General features: G+C 54.0%; 22 non-coding genes across 22 annotated transcripts; all 22 read right to left on the bottom strand.

The window, feature by feature from the left end:
• Positions 1–3,655: 3,655 nt before the first annotated feature.
• LOC148822235 (U5 spliceosomal RNA) lies at positions 3,656–3,772 on the bottom strand. Its single transcript, XR_016094053.1, has one exon. It is a non-coding gene; the product is annotated as a U5 spliceosomal RNA (small nuclear RNA).
• A 395-nt stretch (positions 3,773–4,167) lies between these two features.
• Positions 4,168–4,284, bottom strand: LOC148822234 (U5 spliceosomal RNA). The gene has a single exon (XR_016094020.1). It is a non-coding gene; the product is annotated as a U5 spliceosomal RNA (small nuclear RNA).
• Positions 4,285–4,689: 405 nt separating this feature from the next.
• On the bottom strand, positions 4,690–4,806 carry LOC148822233 (U5 spliceosomal RNA). Its single transcript, XR_016094078.1, has one exon. It is a non-coding gene; the product is annotated as a U5 spliceosomal RNA (small nuclear RNA).
• A 395-nt stretch (positions 4,807–5,201) lies between these two features.
• LOC148822232 (U5 spliceosomal RNA) lies at positions 5,202–5,318 on the bottom strand. Its single transcript, XR_016094019.1, has one exon. It is a non-coding gene; the product is annotated as a U5 spliceosomal RNA (small nuclear RNA).
• A 405-nt stretch (positions 5,319–5,723) lies between these two features.
• LOC148822231 (U5 spliceosomal RNA) lies at positions 5,724–5,840 on the bottom strand. Its single transcript, XR_016094080.1, has one exon. It is a non-coding gene; the product is annotated as a U5 spliceosomal RNA (small nuclear RNA).
• A 395-nt stretch (positions 5,841–6,235) lies between these two features.
• Positions 6,236–6,352, bottom strand: LOC148822230 (U5 spliceosomal RNA). Its single transcript, XR_016094082.1, has one exon. It is a non-coding gene; the product is annotated as a U5 spliceosomal RNA (small nuclear RNA).
• Positions 6,353–6,757: 405 nt separating this feature from the next.
• Positions 6,758–6,874, bottom strand: LOC148822229 (U5 spliceosomal RNA). The gene has a single exon (XR_016094049.1). It is a non-coding gene; the product is annotated as a U5 spliceosomal RNA (small nuclear RNA).
• A 395-nt stretch (positions 6,875–7,269) lies between these two features.
• LOC148822228 (U5 spliceosomal RNA) lies at positions 7,270–7,386 on the bottom strand. The gene has a single exon (XR_016094079.1). It is a non-coding gene; the product is annotated as a U5 spliceosomal RNA (small nuclear RNA).
• A 405-nt stretch (positions 7,387–7,791) lies between these two features.
• LOC148822227 (U5 spliceosomal RNA) lies at positions 7,792–7,908 on the bottom strand. Its single transcript, XR_016094048.1, has one exon. It is a non-coding gene; the product is annotated as a U5 spliceosomal RNA (small nuclear RNA).
• Positions 7,909–8,303: 395 nt separating this feature from the next.
• Positions 8,304–8,420, bottom strand: LOC148822226 (U5 spliceosomal RNA). Its single transcript, XR_016094018.1, has one exon. It is a non-coding gene; the product is annotated as a U5 spliceosomal RNA (small nuclear RNA).
• Positions 8,421–8,824: 404 nt separating this feature from the next.
• On the bottom strand, positions 8,825–8,941 carry LOC148822225 (U5 spliceosomal RNA). Its single transcript, XR_016094040.1, has one exon. It is a non-coding gene; the product is annotated as a U5 spliceosomal RNA (small nuclear RNA).
• A 395-nt stretch (positions 8,942–9,336) lies between these two features.
• Positions 9,337–9,453, bottom strand: LOC148822224 (U5 spliceosomal RNA). Its single transcript, XR_016094074.1, has one exon. It is a non-coding gene; the product is annotated as a U5 spliceosomal RNA (small nuclear RNA).
• A 405-nt stretch (positions 9,454–9,858) lies between these two features.
• LOC148822223 (U5 spliceosomal RNA) lies at positions 9,859–9,975 on the bottom strand. Its single transcript, XR_016094047.1, has one exon. It is a non-coding gene; the product is annotated as a U5 spliceosomal RNA (small nuclear RNA).
• Positions 9,976–10,370: 395 nt separating this feature from the next.
• LOC148822222 (U5 spliceosomal RNA) lies at positions 10,371–10,487 on the bottom strand. Its single transcript, XR_016094038.1, has one exon. It is a non-coding gene; the product is annotated as a U5 spliceosomal RNA (small nuclear RNA).
• Positions 10,488–10,882: 395 nt separating this feature from the next.
• LOC148822221 (U5 spliceosomal RNA) lies at positions 10,883–10,999 on the bottom strand. The gene has a single exon (XR_016094017.1). It is a non-coding gene; the product is annotated as a U5 spliceosomal RNA (small nuclear RNA).
• Positions 11,000–11,404: 405 nt separating this feature from the next.
• LOC148822220 (U5 spliceosomal RNA) lies at positions 11,405–11,521 on the bottom strand. Its single transcript, XR_016094077.1, has one exon. It is a non-coding gene; the product is annotated as a U5 spliceosomal RNA (small nuclear RNA).
• A 395-nt stretch (positions 11,522–11,916) lies between these two features.
• Positions 11,917–12,033, bottom strand: LOC148822219 (U5 spliceosomal RNA). The gene has a single exon (XR_016094016.1). It is a non-coding gene; the product is annotated as a U5 spliceosomal RNA (small nuclear RNA).
• A 405-nt stretch (positions 12,034–12,438) lies between these two features.
• On the bottom strand, positions 12,439–12,555 carry LOC148822218 (U5 spliceosomal RNA). Its single transcript, XR_016094046.1, has one exon. It is a non-coding gene; the product is annotated as a U5 spliceosomal RNA (small nuclear RNA).
• Positions 12,556–12,950: 395 nt separating this feature from the next.
• Positions 12,951–13,067, bottom strand: LOC148822217 (U5 spliceosomal RNA). The gene has a single exon (XR_016094015.1). It is a non-coding gene; the product is annotated as a U5 spliceosomal RNA (small nuclear RNA).
• Positions 13,068–13,471: 404 nt separating this feature from the next.
• Positions 13,472–13,588, bottom strand: LOC148822216 (U5 spliceosomal RNA). The gene has a single exon (XR_016094039.1). It is a non-coding gene; the product is annotated as a U5 spliceosomal RNA (small nuclear RNA).
• A 395-nt stretch (positions 13,589–13,983) lies between these two features.
• LOC148822215 (U5 spliceosomal RNA) lies at positions 13,984–14,100 on the bottom strand. Its single transcript, XR_016094071.1, has one exon. It is a non-coding gene; the product is annotated as a U5 spliceosomal RNA (small nuclear RNA).
• Positions 14,101–14,495: 395 nt separating this feature from the next.
• Positions 14,496–14,612, bottom strand: LOC148822214 (U5 spliceosomal RNA). Its single transcript, XR_016094081.1, has one exon. It is a non-coding gene; the product is annotated as a U5 spliceosomal RNA (small nuclear RNA).
• Between the last annotated feature and the right edge of the window lie 19 nt (positions 14,613–14,631).

Genomic DNA, 14,631 nt, shown 5'->3' with positions numbered 1-14,631 from the left:
GTTTGGAATTACAATTCCAATATTACAATTTTAATGACGGATGAAAAGCAGTGTAACTAGGAATTGAGATACAGTATGTGAATTTCGATGTTACATAATTTACCACCATAAAACCAGCTTGAAGTTCTATATATAAGCTCGATTTTCATCTTTTAATACTTCAATAATGTCTCAAGGAAACCACCTAGAGATGTCAAACTTCTTGTATTTTGTTGTGTGTGATTTGGGATTTTTTTTACATCCTTCACCTTGAGCATTTATATGCCTATTTATTTTTCATACACAGTTTTTCAAATATTAATAACTTTGAGAGGAAAACATGCAGAACTTTCAAACCTCTGATGTTTATTTTTTCAGGAATTGTATTTACACTGCATTATTTAGAAACCTTCGTCTTTAGGTGCAATTACGCACAGGCAAGAATAGGGTGGTACCACAGTATACATGAGTTCATAACGCGAGAATATGCGAAGTACCTGCGTATGACCATATAAAGCGGAATACCAAAAATTCAAAATAGGTTACAATAATGCATCTTGTGTGTGTCTTGGATTCAATTTTCTTTAATTTGTTTTCATTTTATTTAGTTTCTGTTTTCATTTCAAAGTACCTTTAGTATTGCAGTAACATATGGTATACGTTTGAAAGAAGGAAAGATGTGCTGTACTTAGTAGCTTTTTTTAAGAGCACCGATGAAGTTCAACCCAAGTGTTTTACAGAGTCCACGGAAAGTATGAAATACTTTCTTTGATCTTTAGGGATTTTTTGAATATGACTTTAGTCTACATGCAATATTCTGGGTTAGGTGGAGGCTGTTCCACAGTCAATACCTTTTTACCTAACCCCAAACCAAGTGTTTATTAGTGTCCACATTACCCTTGAACTTTCATAAACTTTCTTCGAATTATGAAACTTTCGTTTCATTTTTAATGATTTTTTTTTTAAATATGGCACTTAAATATTTAAGTATTTAAATATTGTACATGCAATATTCTGGGAGAGGCAGAGGATCTTTCACAGTCAATAGCTTTTTCACCACAGCACCTATGATGTTCAGACAATGTGTTTAACAGGTTCCACGGTACCCCTGAATTTTCACAACCTTTCTTTGATTTGTAAAACATTTCTTTAAATTTTTTTTCCTGGCTGTGTGTCCTCTTTGAGGAGTTGGTTAGGTCCCTGCCGATTGTGCTCTCCTTTGTAAACATTCCAATTGCTTTTTGAGGTGTTTGTGGTCTTGTAGTTACTGGGGTCACATGGTAGGATACTGAGGCAGGTGCTGCAGATGTTTGGAAGCAGTACCATGAAAACTGGGAGTACTGTACGTTTTCTAGTTGTGTGGTGTTGCATGTCTTTTCTTGGCAGCAGGGTGGAGATCTCTATTCTGATGAGAAGGACTGATGGACCAAACCGCCTGCTGTCTTTAGGTTTTCAGATTGTTGGTACCAGTGTGGATGATGATGTGCCTTGGTGTCCATAGGGCTGACCTGGAATGAAGCCGAGGTGCCTTCTCTTTCATTGGACACCATACCTTTGCTGTTTTGAGTCCTGGGAAATGCCTGTGTTCACTGATGTATTTCCCACTGCAGTCAATGGGAATGGCTACCTCAGTGTCACTGGTTCTGGAGTGCCTGAGGTGCACTATACTCCCAATCAGACGTTTGTGTGGGAATGTGTGAAAATAAGGTGGGGGTGTTGGGTGAGGCCATCTGTGGGGCTGGTGGTGTGTGTAAATCGCACTGTGTTTAGGCAAAGTGGGTGTGTTAAGAAGAGACAGGTGTGCAGTGAGAGTGTTTGGGGTGTTAGAGTTTGCTGTGCAGATAACAGGGTTGTCAGTGTGTGTGTGGAGGTTTGTGTACTTATGTTGTACCCTGAGCCTCAGGGCTATTCTGTTGTTTTCAGGGTTGCAGTAAGAAATATTCAGATTCCTAAGCTGTTGTTTGAGAATTTTTACTTTCCTTTCTGTGAGCTGTAGCTCAGGTTTTTGTTGTCCTGCAACTCTATCATTTGCATCCGGACGTGGTGATTTCAGATCTTGTGTTCATTTTTGAATGTGATAATTTTTTTTAAAGTGTAGTGTAGTCACCACTTTGTGAATCTCGCCAGGATCAGTTCCTGCTGCCTACCTCTGCTAATGCCTCTTTTGGTGATATTTGAATATATCTTGCATATATCTGTGTGCCAGGCTTTTTGTGCTCAGTAACATAACATAACATCACTTTATTGGCCCTATACAATTTCTTGCATTAGGAATTTGTCTTTCCGCAGACCCGTAGCTTGCTCGCCATGAGACACAGACACACAGACAGAGAGAGAAGCCTGGGACCAGAGCGCAAAGTCAGCCATTGTACAGTGCCCCTAGAGCAGATTGGATTAAAGGTCTTGCTTAGAAGCCTAACGGAGTAGGATTCTTCTGTCAGCTACAGGATTTGAACTAGCAACCTTTCAACCACAAGAGCAGATACTTAACCACAGAACCACCACTCCGGGGGCTGTGTTCTGCATCATATTCACCTCTGAACGGGCGGTCTAATGGCACAGATATTCAAGAAATGGATTCGATGCAGGTTCCAACTGTCAAAGAAATCAACATGAGGACAAAAAAGCACAATCTGCACCCACAGCCTACAAACACACAAAAGTACAGAACCAGGAAAGCATTCCAGGAAGACAACCATAAAACACAATCAACTAAAGAAATCTACAAACAGACCAAAGTCCAAAACCAGATAGGTAACCAGCAACACAGAACAACAAAGAGGGAAAAACCAAGATGCAAAAAAAAAAAAACAAGAAGGAAACAAATCCCAGGAACAAAAAACAAGAATGAGGCTAACAAGGAAAGCAAGCAGGATTAGGAGAAAGCTACTATAATAAGGGAAATAGTAAAAAAAGAGAATATTTACAGCAAACAACACTAAACATAATGTTGTTAGAGAGCAGGATTTAAATAGGCCTGATGAAGGAAGGTAGGGAGAGCTAGAGACACTAGACAATGAGGGAGTGGCAACAGACATCTGATTGGTATGTGCCTCTGCTGCACAGCTAGAGTAGCTCCTAAAGGTTGGGGGTGCCCTCTGGTGGCAAGATGGTGGAACCATAACAACCAAAGGATCTTGTTTTTATAAACAATACAACCAGGTGATATTTTGCAAACAGATTAACAACAACTTAACGAGCATTTAATTCCTCTAATTGAATGATTGATTAAGGACAATCACCTTTTGGTATAACAGTTGTAATAGTGTCGAGATTGCATAACCTTATGTGTGCATACTTATTGTGAGATGTCTATAAAGAAATCAAGTATTTTCATAGACACAAAAACCAACAATATCGCCAGTGTGGCCCGTTCAGCTCCGGGCTCATCGCCTGCGGCTCTTGGCTCGCGGGCGTGCCCAATCCGTGCTGCGGCAACACGATGACTCGGAAAACAACCGGCCACACTGTACCGGAAACGACGCACTCTGGGAAGCCGCTATGCAAATCGAGTTCCCAAGATCCCCGGCGGCCGGACACATTCTGCCCGCCAGTGAAAAGAGTGGGAATCAGAAGACCGGAGATCCAGGACTCACGGGACAGATGGCCACAACCGCAGTAACAAGAGCGATTGCGAGCGATTGTTTTGTTTTCTCTCTTTGACCAGCCCAGCTGCGCCCCACCCGAAGGCAGGGAAGCACAAAAATTGCATGGAACTCATTCATGCTCCTCTCCACGGAAATCTTTAGTAAAAGGCGAAAGATTTGTACGAGATGAAGAAAAACCAGAGTGCGTGACTGCCTAGCTGCAGGAGCCCAGGCCGCCTCCAATGCCTCTGCCCTACCGGTCGTGGTTGGCAATGCACCTGGCCTCACAAACGAGCCAGTGTGGCCCGTTCAGCTCCGGGCTCATCGCCTGCGGCTCTCGGCTCGCGGGCGTGCCCAATCCGTGCTGCGGCGACGCGATGACTCGGAAAATAACCGGCCACACTGTACCGGAAACGACGCGCTCTTGGAAGCCGCTATGCAAATCGAGTTCCCAAGATCCCCGGCGGCCGGACACATCCCGCCCGCCAGTGAAAAGAGTGGGAATCAGAAGGCCGGAGATCCAGGACTCACGGGACAGATGGCCACAACCGCAGTAACAAGAGCGATTGTTTTGTTTTCTCTCTTTGACCAGCCCAGCTGCGCCCCACCCGAAGGCAGGGAAGCACAAAAATTGCATGGAACTCATTCATGCTCCTCTCCACGGAAATCTTTAGTAAAAGGCGAAAGATTTGTACGAGATGAAGAGAAACCAGAGTGCGTGGCTGCCCAGCTGCAGGAGCCCAGGCCGCCTCCAATGCCTCTGCCCTACCGGTCGTGGTTGGCAATGCACCTGGCCACACAAACGAGCCAGTGTGGCCCGTTCAGCTCCGGGCTCATCGCCTGCGGCTCTCGGCTCGCGGGCGTGCCCAATCCGTGCTGCGGCGACGCGATGACTCGGAAAACAACCGGCCACACTGTACCGGAAACGACGCGCTCTTGGAAGCCGCTATGCAAATCGAGTTCCCAAGATCCCCGGCGGCCGGACACATCCCGCCCGCCAGTGAAAAGAGTGGGAATCAGAAGGCCGGAGATCCAGGACTCACGGGACAGATGGCCACAACCGCAGTAACAAGAGCGATTGCGATCGATTGTTTTGTTTTCTCTCTTTGACCAGCCCAGCTGCACCCCACCCGAAGGCAGGGAAGCACAAAAATTGCATGGAACTCATTCATGCTCCTCTCCACGGAAATCTTTAGTAAAAGGCGAAAGATGTGTACGAGATGAAGAAAAACCAGAGTGCGTGGCTGCCCAGCTGCAGGAGCCCAGGTCGCCTCCAATGCCTCTGCCCTACCGGTCGTGGTTGGCAATGCACCTGGCCTCACAAACGAGCCAGTGTGGCCCGTTCAGCTCCGGGCTCATCGCCTGCGGCTCTCGGCTCGCGGGCGTGCCCAATCCGTGCTGCGGCGACGCGATGACTCGGAAAACAACCGGCCACACTGTACCGGAAACGACGCGCTCTTGGAAGCCGCTATGCAAATCGAGTTCCCAAGATCCCCGGCGGCCGGACACATCCCGCCCGCCAGTGAAAAGAGTGGGAATCAGAAGGCCGGAGATCCAGGACTCACGGGACAGATGGCCACAACCGCAGTAACAAGAGCGATTGTTTTGTTTTCTCTCTTTGACCAGCCCAGCTGCGCCCCACCCGAAGGCAGGGAAGCACAAAAATTGCATGGAACTCATTCATGCTCCTCTCCACGGAAATCTTTAGTAAAAGGCGAAAGATTTGTACGAGATGAAGAGAAACCAGAGTGCGTGGCTGCCCAGCTGCAGGAGCCCAGGCCGTCTCCAATGCCTCTGCCCTACCGGTCGTGGTTGGCAATGCACCTGGCCTCACAAACGAGCCAGTGTGGCCCGTTCAGCTCCGGGCTCATCGCCTGCGGCTCTCGGCTCGCGGGCGTGCCCAATCCGTGCTGCGGCGACGCGATGACTCGGAAAACAACCGGCCACACTGTACCGGAAACGACGCGCTCTTGGAAGCCGCTATGCAAATCGAGTTCCCAAGATCCCCGGCGGCCGGACACATCCCGCCCGCCAGTGAAAAGAGTGGGAATCAGAAGGCCGGAGATCCAGGACTCACGGGACAGATGGCCACAACCGCAGTAACAAGAGCGATTGCGATCGATTGTTTTGTTTTCTCTCTTTGACCAGCCCAGCTGCGCCCCACCCGAAGGCAGGGAAGCACAAAAATTGCATGGAACTCATTCATGCTCCTCTCTACGGAAATCTTTAGTAAAAGGCGAAAGATTTGTAAGAGATGAAGAAAAACCAGAGTGCGTGGCTGCCCAGCTGCAGGAGCCCAGGCCGCCTCCAATGCCTCTGCCCTACCGGTCGTGGTTGGCAATGCACCTGGCCTCACAAACGAGCCAGTGTGGCCCGTTCAGCTCCGGGCTCATCGCCTGCGGCTCTCGGCTCGCGGGCGTGCCCAATCCGTGCTGCGGCGACGCGATGACTCGGAAAACAACCGGCCACACTGTACCGGAAACGACGCGCTCTTGGAAGCCGCTATGCAAATCGAGTTCCCAAGATCCCCGGCGGCCGGACACATCCCGCCCGCCAGTGAAAAGAGTGGGAATCAGAAGGCCGGAGATCCAGGACTCACGGGACAGATGGCCACAACCGCAGTAACAAGAGCGATTGTTTTGTTTTCTCTCTTTGACCAGCCCAGCTGCGCCCCACCCGAAGGCAGGGAAGCACAAAAATTGCATGGAACTCATTCATGCTCCTCTCCACGAAAATCTTTAGTAAAAGGCGAAAGATGTGTACGAGATGAAGAAAAACCAGAGTGCGTGGCTGCCCAGCTGCAGGAGCCCAGGTCGCCTCCAATGCCTCTGCCCTACCGGTCGTGGTTGGCAATGCACCTGGCCTCACAAACGAGCCAGTGTGGCCCGTTCAGCTCCGGGCTCATCGCCTGCGGCTCTCGGCTCGCGGGCGTGCCCAATCCGTGCTGCGGCGACGCGATGACTCGGAAAACAACCGGCCACACTGTACCGGAAACGACGCGCTCTGGGAAGCCGCTATGCAAATCGAGTTCCCAAGATCCCCGGCGGCCGGACACATCCCGCCCGCCAGTGAAAAGAGTGGGAATCAGAAGGCCGGAGATCCAGGACTCACGGGACAGATGGCCACAACCGCAGTAACAAGAGCAATTGCGATCGATTGCTTTGTTTTCTCTCTTTGACCAGCCCAGCTGCGCCCCACCCGAAGGCAGGGAAGCACAAAAATTGCATGGAACTCATTCATGCTCCTCTCCACGGAAATCTTTAGTAAAAGGCGAAAGATTTGTACAAGATGAAGAGAAACCAGAGTGCGTGGCTGCCCAGCTGCAGGAGCCCAGGCCGCCTCCAATGCCTCTGCCTTACCGGTCGTGGTTGGCAAAGCACCTGGCCTCACAAACGAGCCAGTGTGGCCCGTTCAGTTCCGGGCTCATCGCCTGCGGCTCTCGGCTCGCGGGCGTGCCCAATCCGTGCTGCGGCGACGCGATGACTCGGAAAACAACCGGCCACATTGTACCGGAAACGACGCGCTCTGGGAAGCCGCTATGCAAATCGAGTTCCCAAGATCCCCGGCAGCCGGACACATCCCGCCCGCCAGTGAAAAGAGTGGGAATCAGAAGGCCGGAGATCCAGAACTCACGGGACAGATGGCCACAACCGCAGTAACAAGAGCGATTGTTTTGTTTTCTCTCTTTGACCAGCCCAGCTGCGCCCCACCCGAAGGCAGGGAAGCACAAAAATTGCATGGAACTCATTCATGCTCCTCTCCACGGAAATCTTTAGTAAAAGGCGAAAGATGTGTACGAGATGAAAAAAAACCAGAGTGCGTGGCTGCCCAGCTGCAGGAGCCCAGGTCGCCTCCAATGCCTCTGCCCTACCGGTCGTGGTTGGCAATGCACCTGGCCTCACAAACGAGCCAGTGTGGCCCGTTCAGCTTCGGGCTCATCGCCTGCGGCTCTCGGCTCGCGGGCGTGCCCAATCCGTGCTGCGGCGCCGCGATGACTCGGAAAACAACCGGCCACACTGTACCGGAAACGATGCGCTCTGGGAAGCCGCTATGCAAATCGAGTTCCCAAGATCCCCGGCGGCCGGACACATCCCGCCCGCCAGTGAAAAGAGTGGGAATCAGAAGGCCGGAGATCCAGGACTCACGGGACAGATGGCCACAACCACAGTAACAAGAGCGATTGCGATCGATTGCTTTGTTTTCTCTCTTTGACCAGCCCAGCTGCGCCCCACCCGAAGGCAGGGAAGCACAAAAATTGCATGGAACTCATTCATGCTCCTCTCCACGGAAATCTTTAGTAAAAGGCGAAAGATTTGTACAAGATGAAGAGAAACCAGAGTGCGTGGCTGCCCAGCTGCAGGAGCCCAGGCCGCCTCCAATGCCTCTGCCCTACCGGTCGTGGTTGGCAATGCACCTGGCCTCACAAACGAGCCAGTGTGGCCCGTTCAGTTCCGGGCTCATCGCCTGCGGCTCTCGGCTCGCGGGCGTGCCCAATCCGTGCTGCGGCGACGCGATGACTCGGAAAACAACCGGCCACATTGTACCGGAAACGACGCGCTCTGGGAAGCCGCTATGCAAATCGAGTTCCCAAGATCCCCGGCAGCCGGACACATCCCGCCCGCCAGTGAAAAGAGTGGGAATCAGAAGGCCGGAGATCCAGAACTCACGGGACAGATGGCCACAACCGCAGTAACAAGAGCGATTGTTTTGTTTTCTCTCTTTGACCAGCCCAGCTGCGCCCCACCCGAAGGCAGGGAAGCACAAAAATTGCATGGAACTCATTCATGCTCCTCTCCACGGAAATCTTTAGTAAAAGGCGAAAGATTTGTACGAGATGAAGAGAAACCAGAGTGCGTGGCTGCCCAGCTGCAGGAGCCCAGGCCGCCTCCAATGCCTCTGCCCTACCGGTCGTGGTTGGCAATGCACCTGGCCTCACAAACGAGCCAGTGTGGCCCGTTCAGCTCCGGGCTCATCGCCTGCGGCTCTCGGCTCGCGGGCGTGCCCAATCCGTGCTGCGGCGACGCGATGACTCGGAAAACAACCGGCCACACTGTACCGGAAACGACGCGCTCTTGGAAGCCGCTATGCAAATCGAGTTCCCAAGATCCCCGGCAGCCGGACACATCCCGCCCGCCAGTGAAAAGAGTGGGAATCAGAAGGCCGGAGATCCAGGACTCACAGACAGATGGCCACAACCGCAGTAACAAGAGCGATTGCGATCGATTGTTTTGTTTTCTCTCTTTGACCAGCCCAGCTGCGCCCCACCTGAAGGCAGGGAAGCACAAAAATTGCATGGAACTCATTCATGCTCCTCTCCACGGAAATCTTTAGTAAAAGGCGAAAGATTTGTACAAGATGAAGAGAAACCAGAGTGCGTTGCTGCCCAGCTGCAGGAGCCCAGGCCGCCTCCAATGCCTCTGCCCTACCGGTCGTGGTTGGCAATGCACCTGGCCTCACAAACGAGCCAGTGTGGCCCGTTCAGCTCCGGGCTCATCGCCTGTGGCTCTCGGCTCGCGGGCGTGCCCAATCCGTGCTGCGGCGACGCGATGACTCGGAAAACAACCGGCCACACTGTACCGGAAACGACGCGCTCTTGGAAGCCGCTATGCAAATCGAGTTCCCAAGATCCCCGGCGGCCGGACACATCCCGCCCGCCAGTGAAAAGAGTGGGAATCAGAAGGCCGGAGATCCAGGACTCACGGGACAGATGGCCACAACCGCAGTAACAAGAGCGATTGTTTTGTTTTCTCTCTTTGACCAGCCCAGCTGCGCCCCACCCGAAGGCAGGGAAGCACAAAAATTGCATGGAACTCATTCATGCTCCTCTCCACGGAAATCTTTAGTAAAAGGCGAAAGATGTGTACGAGATGAAGAAAAACCAGAGTGCGTGGCTGCCCAGCTGCAGGAGCCCAGGTCGCCTCCAATGCCTCTGCCCTACCGGTCGTGGTTGGCAATGCACCTGGCCTCACAAACGAGCCAGTGTGGCCCGTTCAGCTCCGGGCTCATCGCCTGCGGCTCTCGGCTCGCGGGCGTGCCCAATCCGTGCTGCGGCGCCGCGATGACTCGGAAAACAACCGGCCACACTGTACCGGAAACGACGCGCTCTGGGAAGCCGCTATGCAAATCGAGTTCCCAAGATCCCCGGCGGCCGGACACATCCCGCCCGCCAGTGAAAAGAGTGGGAATCAGAAGGCCGGAGATCCAGGACTCACGGGACAGATGGCCACAACCGCAGTAACAAGAGCGATTGCGATCGATTGCTTTGTTTTCTCTCTTTGACCAGCCCAGCTGCGCCCCACCCGAAGGCAGGGAAGCACAAAAATTGCATGGAACTCATTCATGCTCCTCTCCACGGAAATCTTTAGTAAAAGGCGAAAGATTTGTACAAGATGAAGAGAAACCAGAGTGCGTGGCTGCCCAGCTGCAGGAGCCCAGGCCGCCTCCAATGCCTCTGCCCTACCGGTCGTGGTTGGCAATGCACCTGGCCTCACAAACGAGCCAGTGTGGCCCGTTCAGCTCCGGGCTCATCGCCTGCGGCTCTCGGCTCGCGGGCGTGCCCAATCCGTGCTGCGGCGACGCGATGACTCGGAAAACAACCGGCCACACTGTACCGGAAACGACGCACTCTGGGAAGCCGCTATGCAAATCGAGTTCCCAAGATCCCCAGCGGCCGGACACATCCCGCCCGCCAGTGAAAAGAGTGGGAATCAGAAGGCCGGAGATCCAGGACTCACGGGACAGATGGCCACAACCGCAGTAACAAGAGCGATTGTTTTGTTTTCTCTCTTTGACCAGCCCAGCTGCGCCCCACCCGAAGGCAGGGAAGCACAAAAAATGCATGGAACTCATTCATGCTCCTCTCCACGGAAATCTTTAGTAAAAGGCGAAAGATTTGTACGAGATGAAGAGAAACCAGAGTGCGTGGCTGCCCAGCTGCAGGAGCCCAGGCCGCCTCCAATGCCTCTGCCCTACCGGTCGTGGTTGGCAATGCACCTGGCCTCACAAACGAGCCAGTGTGGCCCGTTCAGCTCCGGGCTCATCGCCTGCGGCTCTCGGCTCGCGGGCGTGCCCAATCCGTGCTGCGGCGACGCGATGACTCGGAAAACAACCGGCCACACTGTACCGGAAACGACGCGCTCTTGGAAGCCGCTATGCAAATCGAGTTCCCAAGATCCCCGGCGGCTGGACACATCCCGCCCGCCAGTGAAAAGAGTGGGAATCAGAAGGCCGGAGATCCATGACTCACGGGACAGATGGCCACAACCGCAGTAACAAGAGCAATTGTTTTGTTTTCTCTCTTTGACCAGCCCAGCTGCGCCCCACCCGAAGGCAGGGAAGCACAAAAATTGCATGGAACTCATTCATGCTCCTCTCCACGGAAATCTTTAGTAAAAGGCGAAAGATTTGTACGAGATGAAGAGAAACCAGAGTGCATGGCTGCCCAGCTGCAGGAGCCCAGGTCGCCTCCAATGCCTCTGCCCTACCGGTCGTGGTTGGCAATGCACCTGGCCTCACAAACGAGCCAGTGTGGCCCGTTCAGCTCCGGGCTCATCGCCTGCGGCTCTCGGCTCGCGGGCGTGCCCAATCCGTGCTGCGGCGCCGCGATGACTCGGAAAACAACCGGCCACACTGTACCGGAAACGACGCGCTCTGGGAAGCCGCTATGCAAATCGAGTTCCCAAGATCCCCGGCGGCCGGACACATCCCGCCCGCCAGTGAAAAGAGTGGGAATCAGAAGGCCGGAGATCCAGGACTCACGGGACAGATGGCCACAACCGCAGTAACAAGAGCGATTGCGATCGATTGCTTTGTTTTCTCTCTTTGACCAGCCCAGCTGCGCCCCACCCGAAGGCAGGGAAGCACAAAAATTGCATGGAACTCATTCATGCTCCTCTCCACGGAAATCTTTAGTAAAAGGCGAAAGATTTGTACAAGATGAAGAGAAACCACAGTGCGTGGCTGCCCAGCTGCAGGAGCCCAGGCCGCCTCCAATGCCTCTGCCCTACCGGTCGTGGTTGGCAATGCACCTGGCCTCACAAACGAGCCAGTGTGGCCCGTTCAGCTCCGGGCTCATCGCCTGCGGCTCTCGGCTCGCGGGCGTGCCCAATCCGTGCTGCGGCGACGCGATGACTCGGAAAACAACCGGCCACACTGTACCGGAAACGACGCACTCTGGGAAGCCGCTATGCAAATCGAGTTCCCAAGATCCCCAGCGGCCGGACACATCCCGCCCGCCAGTGAAAAGAGTGGGAATCAGAAGGCCGGAGATCCAGGACTCACGGGACAAATGACCACAACCGCAGTAACAAGAGCGATTGTTTTGTTTTCTCTCTTTGACCAGCCCAGCTGCGCCCCACCCGAAGGCAGGGAAGCACAAAAATTGCATGGAACTCATTCATGCTCCTCTCCACGGAAATCTTTAGTAAAAGGCGAAAGATTTGTACGAGATGAAGAGAAACCAGAGTGCGTGGCTGCCCAGCTGCAGGAGCCCAGGCCGCCTCCAATGCCTCTGCCCTACCGGTCGTGGTTGGCAATGCCCCTGGCCTCACAAACGAGCCAGTGTGGCCCGTTCAGCTCCAGGCTCATCGCCTGCGGCTCTCGGCTCGCGGGCGTGCCCAATCCGTGCTGCGGCGACGCGATGACTCGGAAAACAACCGGCCACACTGTACCGGAAACGACGCGCTCTTGGAAGCCGCTATGCAAATCGAGTTCCCAAGATCCCCGGCGGCCGGACACATCCCGCCCGCCCGTGAAAAGAGTGGGAATCAGAAGGCCGGAGATCCAGGACTCACGGGACAGATGGCCACAACCACAGTAACAAGAGCGATTGCGTTCGATTGCTTTGTTTTCTCTCTTTGACCAGCCCAGCTGCGCCCCACCCGAAGGCAGGGAAGCACAAAAATTGCATGGAACTCATTCATGCTCCTCTCCACGGAAATCTTTAGTAAAAGGCGAAAGATTTGTACAAGATGAAGAGAAACCAGAGTGCGTGGCTGCCCAGCTGCAGGAGCCCAGGCCGCCTCCAATGCCTCTGCCTTACCGGTCGTGGTTGGCAAAGCACCTGGCCTCACAAACGAGCCAGTGTGGCCCGTTCAGTTCCGGGCTCATCGCCTGCGGCTCTCGGCTCGCGGGCGTGCCCAATCCGTGCTGCGGCGACGCGATGACTCGGAAAACAACCGGCCACATTGTACCGGAAACGACGCGCTCTGGGAAGCCGCTATGCAAATCGAGTTCCCAAGATCCCCGGCAGCCGGACACATCCCGCCCGCCAGTGAAAAGAGTGGGAATCAGAAGGCCGGAGATCCAGAACTCACGGGACAGATGGCCACAACCGCAGTAACAAGAGCGATTGTTTTGTTTTCTCTCTTTGACCAGCACAGCTGCGCCCCACCCGAAGGCAGGGAAGCACAAAAATTGCATGGAACTCATTCATGCTCCTCTCCACGGAAATCTTTAGTAAAAGGCGAAAGATTTGTACGAGATGAAGAGAAACCAGAGTGCGTGGCTGCCCAGCTGCAGGAGCCCAGGCCGCCTCCAATGCCTCTGCCCTACCGGTCGTGGTTGGCAATGCACCTGGCCTCACAAACGAGCCAGTGTGGCCCGTTCAGCTCCGGGCTCATCGCCTGCGGCTCTCGGCTCGCGGGCGTGCCCAATCCGTGCTGCGGCGACGCGATGACTCGGAAAACAACCGGCCACACTGTACCGGAAACGACGCGCTCTTGGAAGCCGCTATGCAAATCGAGTTCCCAAGATCCCCGGCAGCCGGACACATCCCGCCCGCCAGTGAAAAGAGTGGGAATCAGAAGGCCGGAGATCCAGGACTCACAGACAGATGGCCACAACCGCAGTAACAAGAGCGATTGCGATCGATTGTTTTGTTTTCTCTCTTTGACCAGCCCAGCTGCGCCCCACCTGAAGGCAGGGAAGCACAAAAATTGCATGGAACTCATTCATGCTCCTCTCCACGGAAATCTTTAGTAAAAGGCGAAAGATTTGTACAAGATGAAGAGAAACCAGAGTGCGTTGCTGCCCAGCTGCAGGAGCCCAGGCCGCCTCCAATGCCTCTGCCCTACCGGTCGTGGTTGGCAATGCACCTGGCCTCACAAACGAGCCAGTGTGGCCCGTTCAGCTCCGGGCTCATCGCCTGTGGCTCTCGGCTCGCGGGCGTGCCCAATCCGTGCTGCGGCGACGCGATGACTCGGAAAACAACCGGCCACACTGTACCGGAAACGACGCGCTCTTGGAAGCCGCTATGCAAATCGAGTTCCCAAGATCCCTGGCGGCCGGACACATCCCGCCCGCCAGTGAAAAGAGTGGGAATCAGAAGGCCGGAGATCCAGGACTCACGGGACAGATGGCCACAACCGCAATAACAAGAGCGATTGTTTTGTTTTCTCTCTTTGACCAGCCCAGCTGCGCCCCACCCGAAGGCAGGGAAGCACAAAAATTGCATGGAACTCATTCATGCTCCTCTCCACGGAAATCTTTAGTAAAAGGCGAAAGATGTGTACGAGATGAAGAGAAACCAGAGTGCGTGGCTGCCCAGCTGCAGGAGCCCAGGTCGCCTCCAATGCCTCTGCCCTACCGGTCGTGGTTGGCAATGCACCTGGCCTCACAAACGAGCCAGTGTGGCCCGTTCAGCTCCGGGCTCATCGCCTGCGGCTCTCGGCTCGCGGGCGTGCCCAATCCGTGCTGCGGCGCCGCGATGACTCGGAAAACAACCGGCCACACTGTACCGGAAACGACGCGCTCTGGGAAGCCGCTATGCAAATCGAGTTCCCAAGATCCCCGGCGGCCAGACACATCCCGCCCGCCAGTGAAAAGAGTGGGAATCAGAAGGCCGGAGATCCAGGACTCACGGGACAGATGGCCACAACCGCAGTAACAAGAGCGATTGTTTTGTTTTCTCTCTTTGACCAGCCCAGCTGCGCCCCACCCGAAGGCAGGGAAGCACAAAAATTGCATGGAACTCATTCATGCTCCTCTCCACGAAAATCTTTAGTAAAAGGCGAAAGATGTGTACGAGATGAAGAAAAACCAGAGTGCGTGGCTGCCCAGCTGCAGG

The sequence above is a fragment of the Atractosteus spatula genome, chromosome 13, assembly GCF_055471065.1.
Source record: "Atractosteus spatula isolate fAtrSpa1 chromosome 13, fAtrSpa1.hap1, whole genome shotgun sequence".
Classification (NCBI taxonomy): Eukaryota; Metazoa; Chordata; class Actinopteri; order Semionotiformes; family Lepisosteidae; genus Atractosteus; species Atractosteus spatula.
This window is presented reverse-complemented; position numbering and strand designations above follow the sequence as displayed.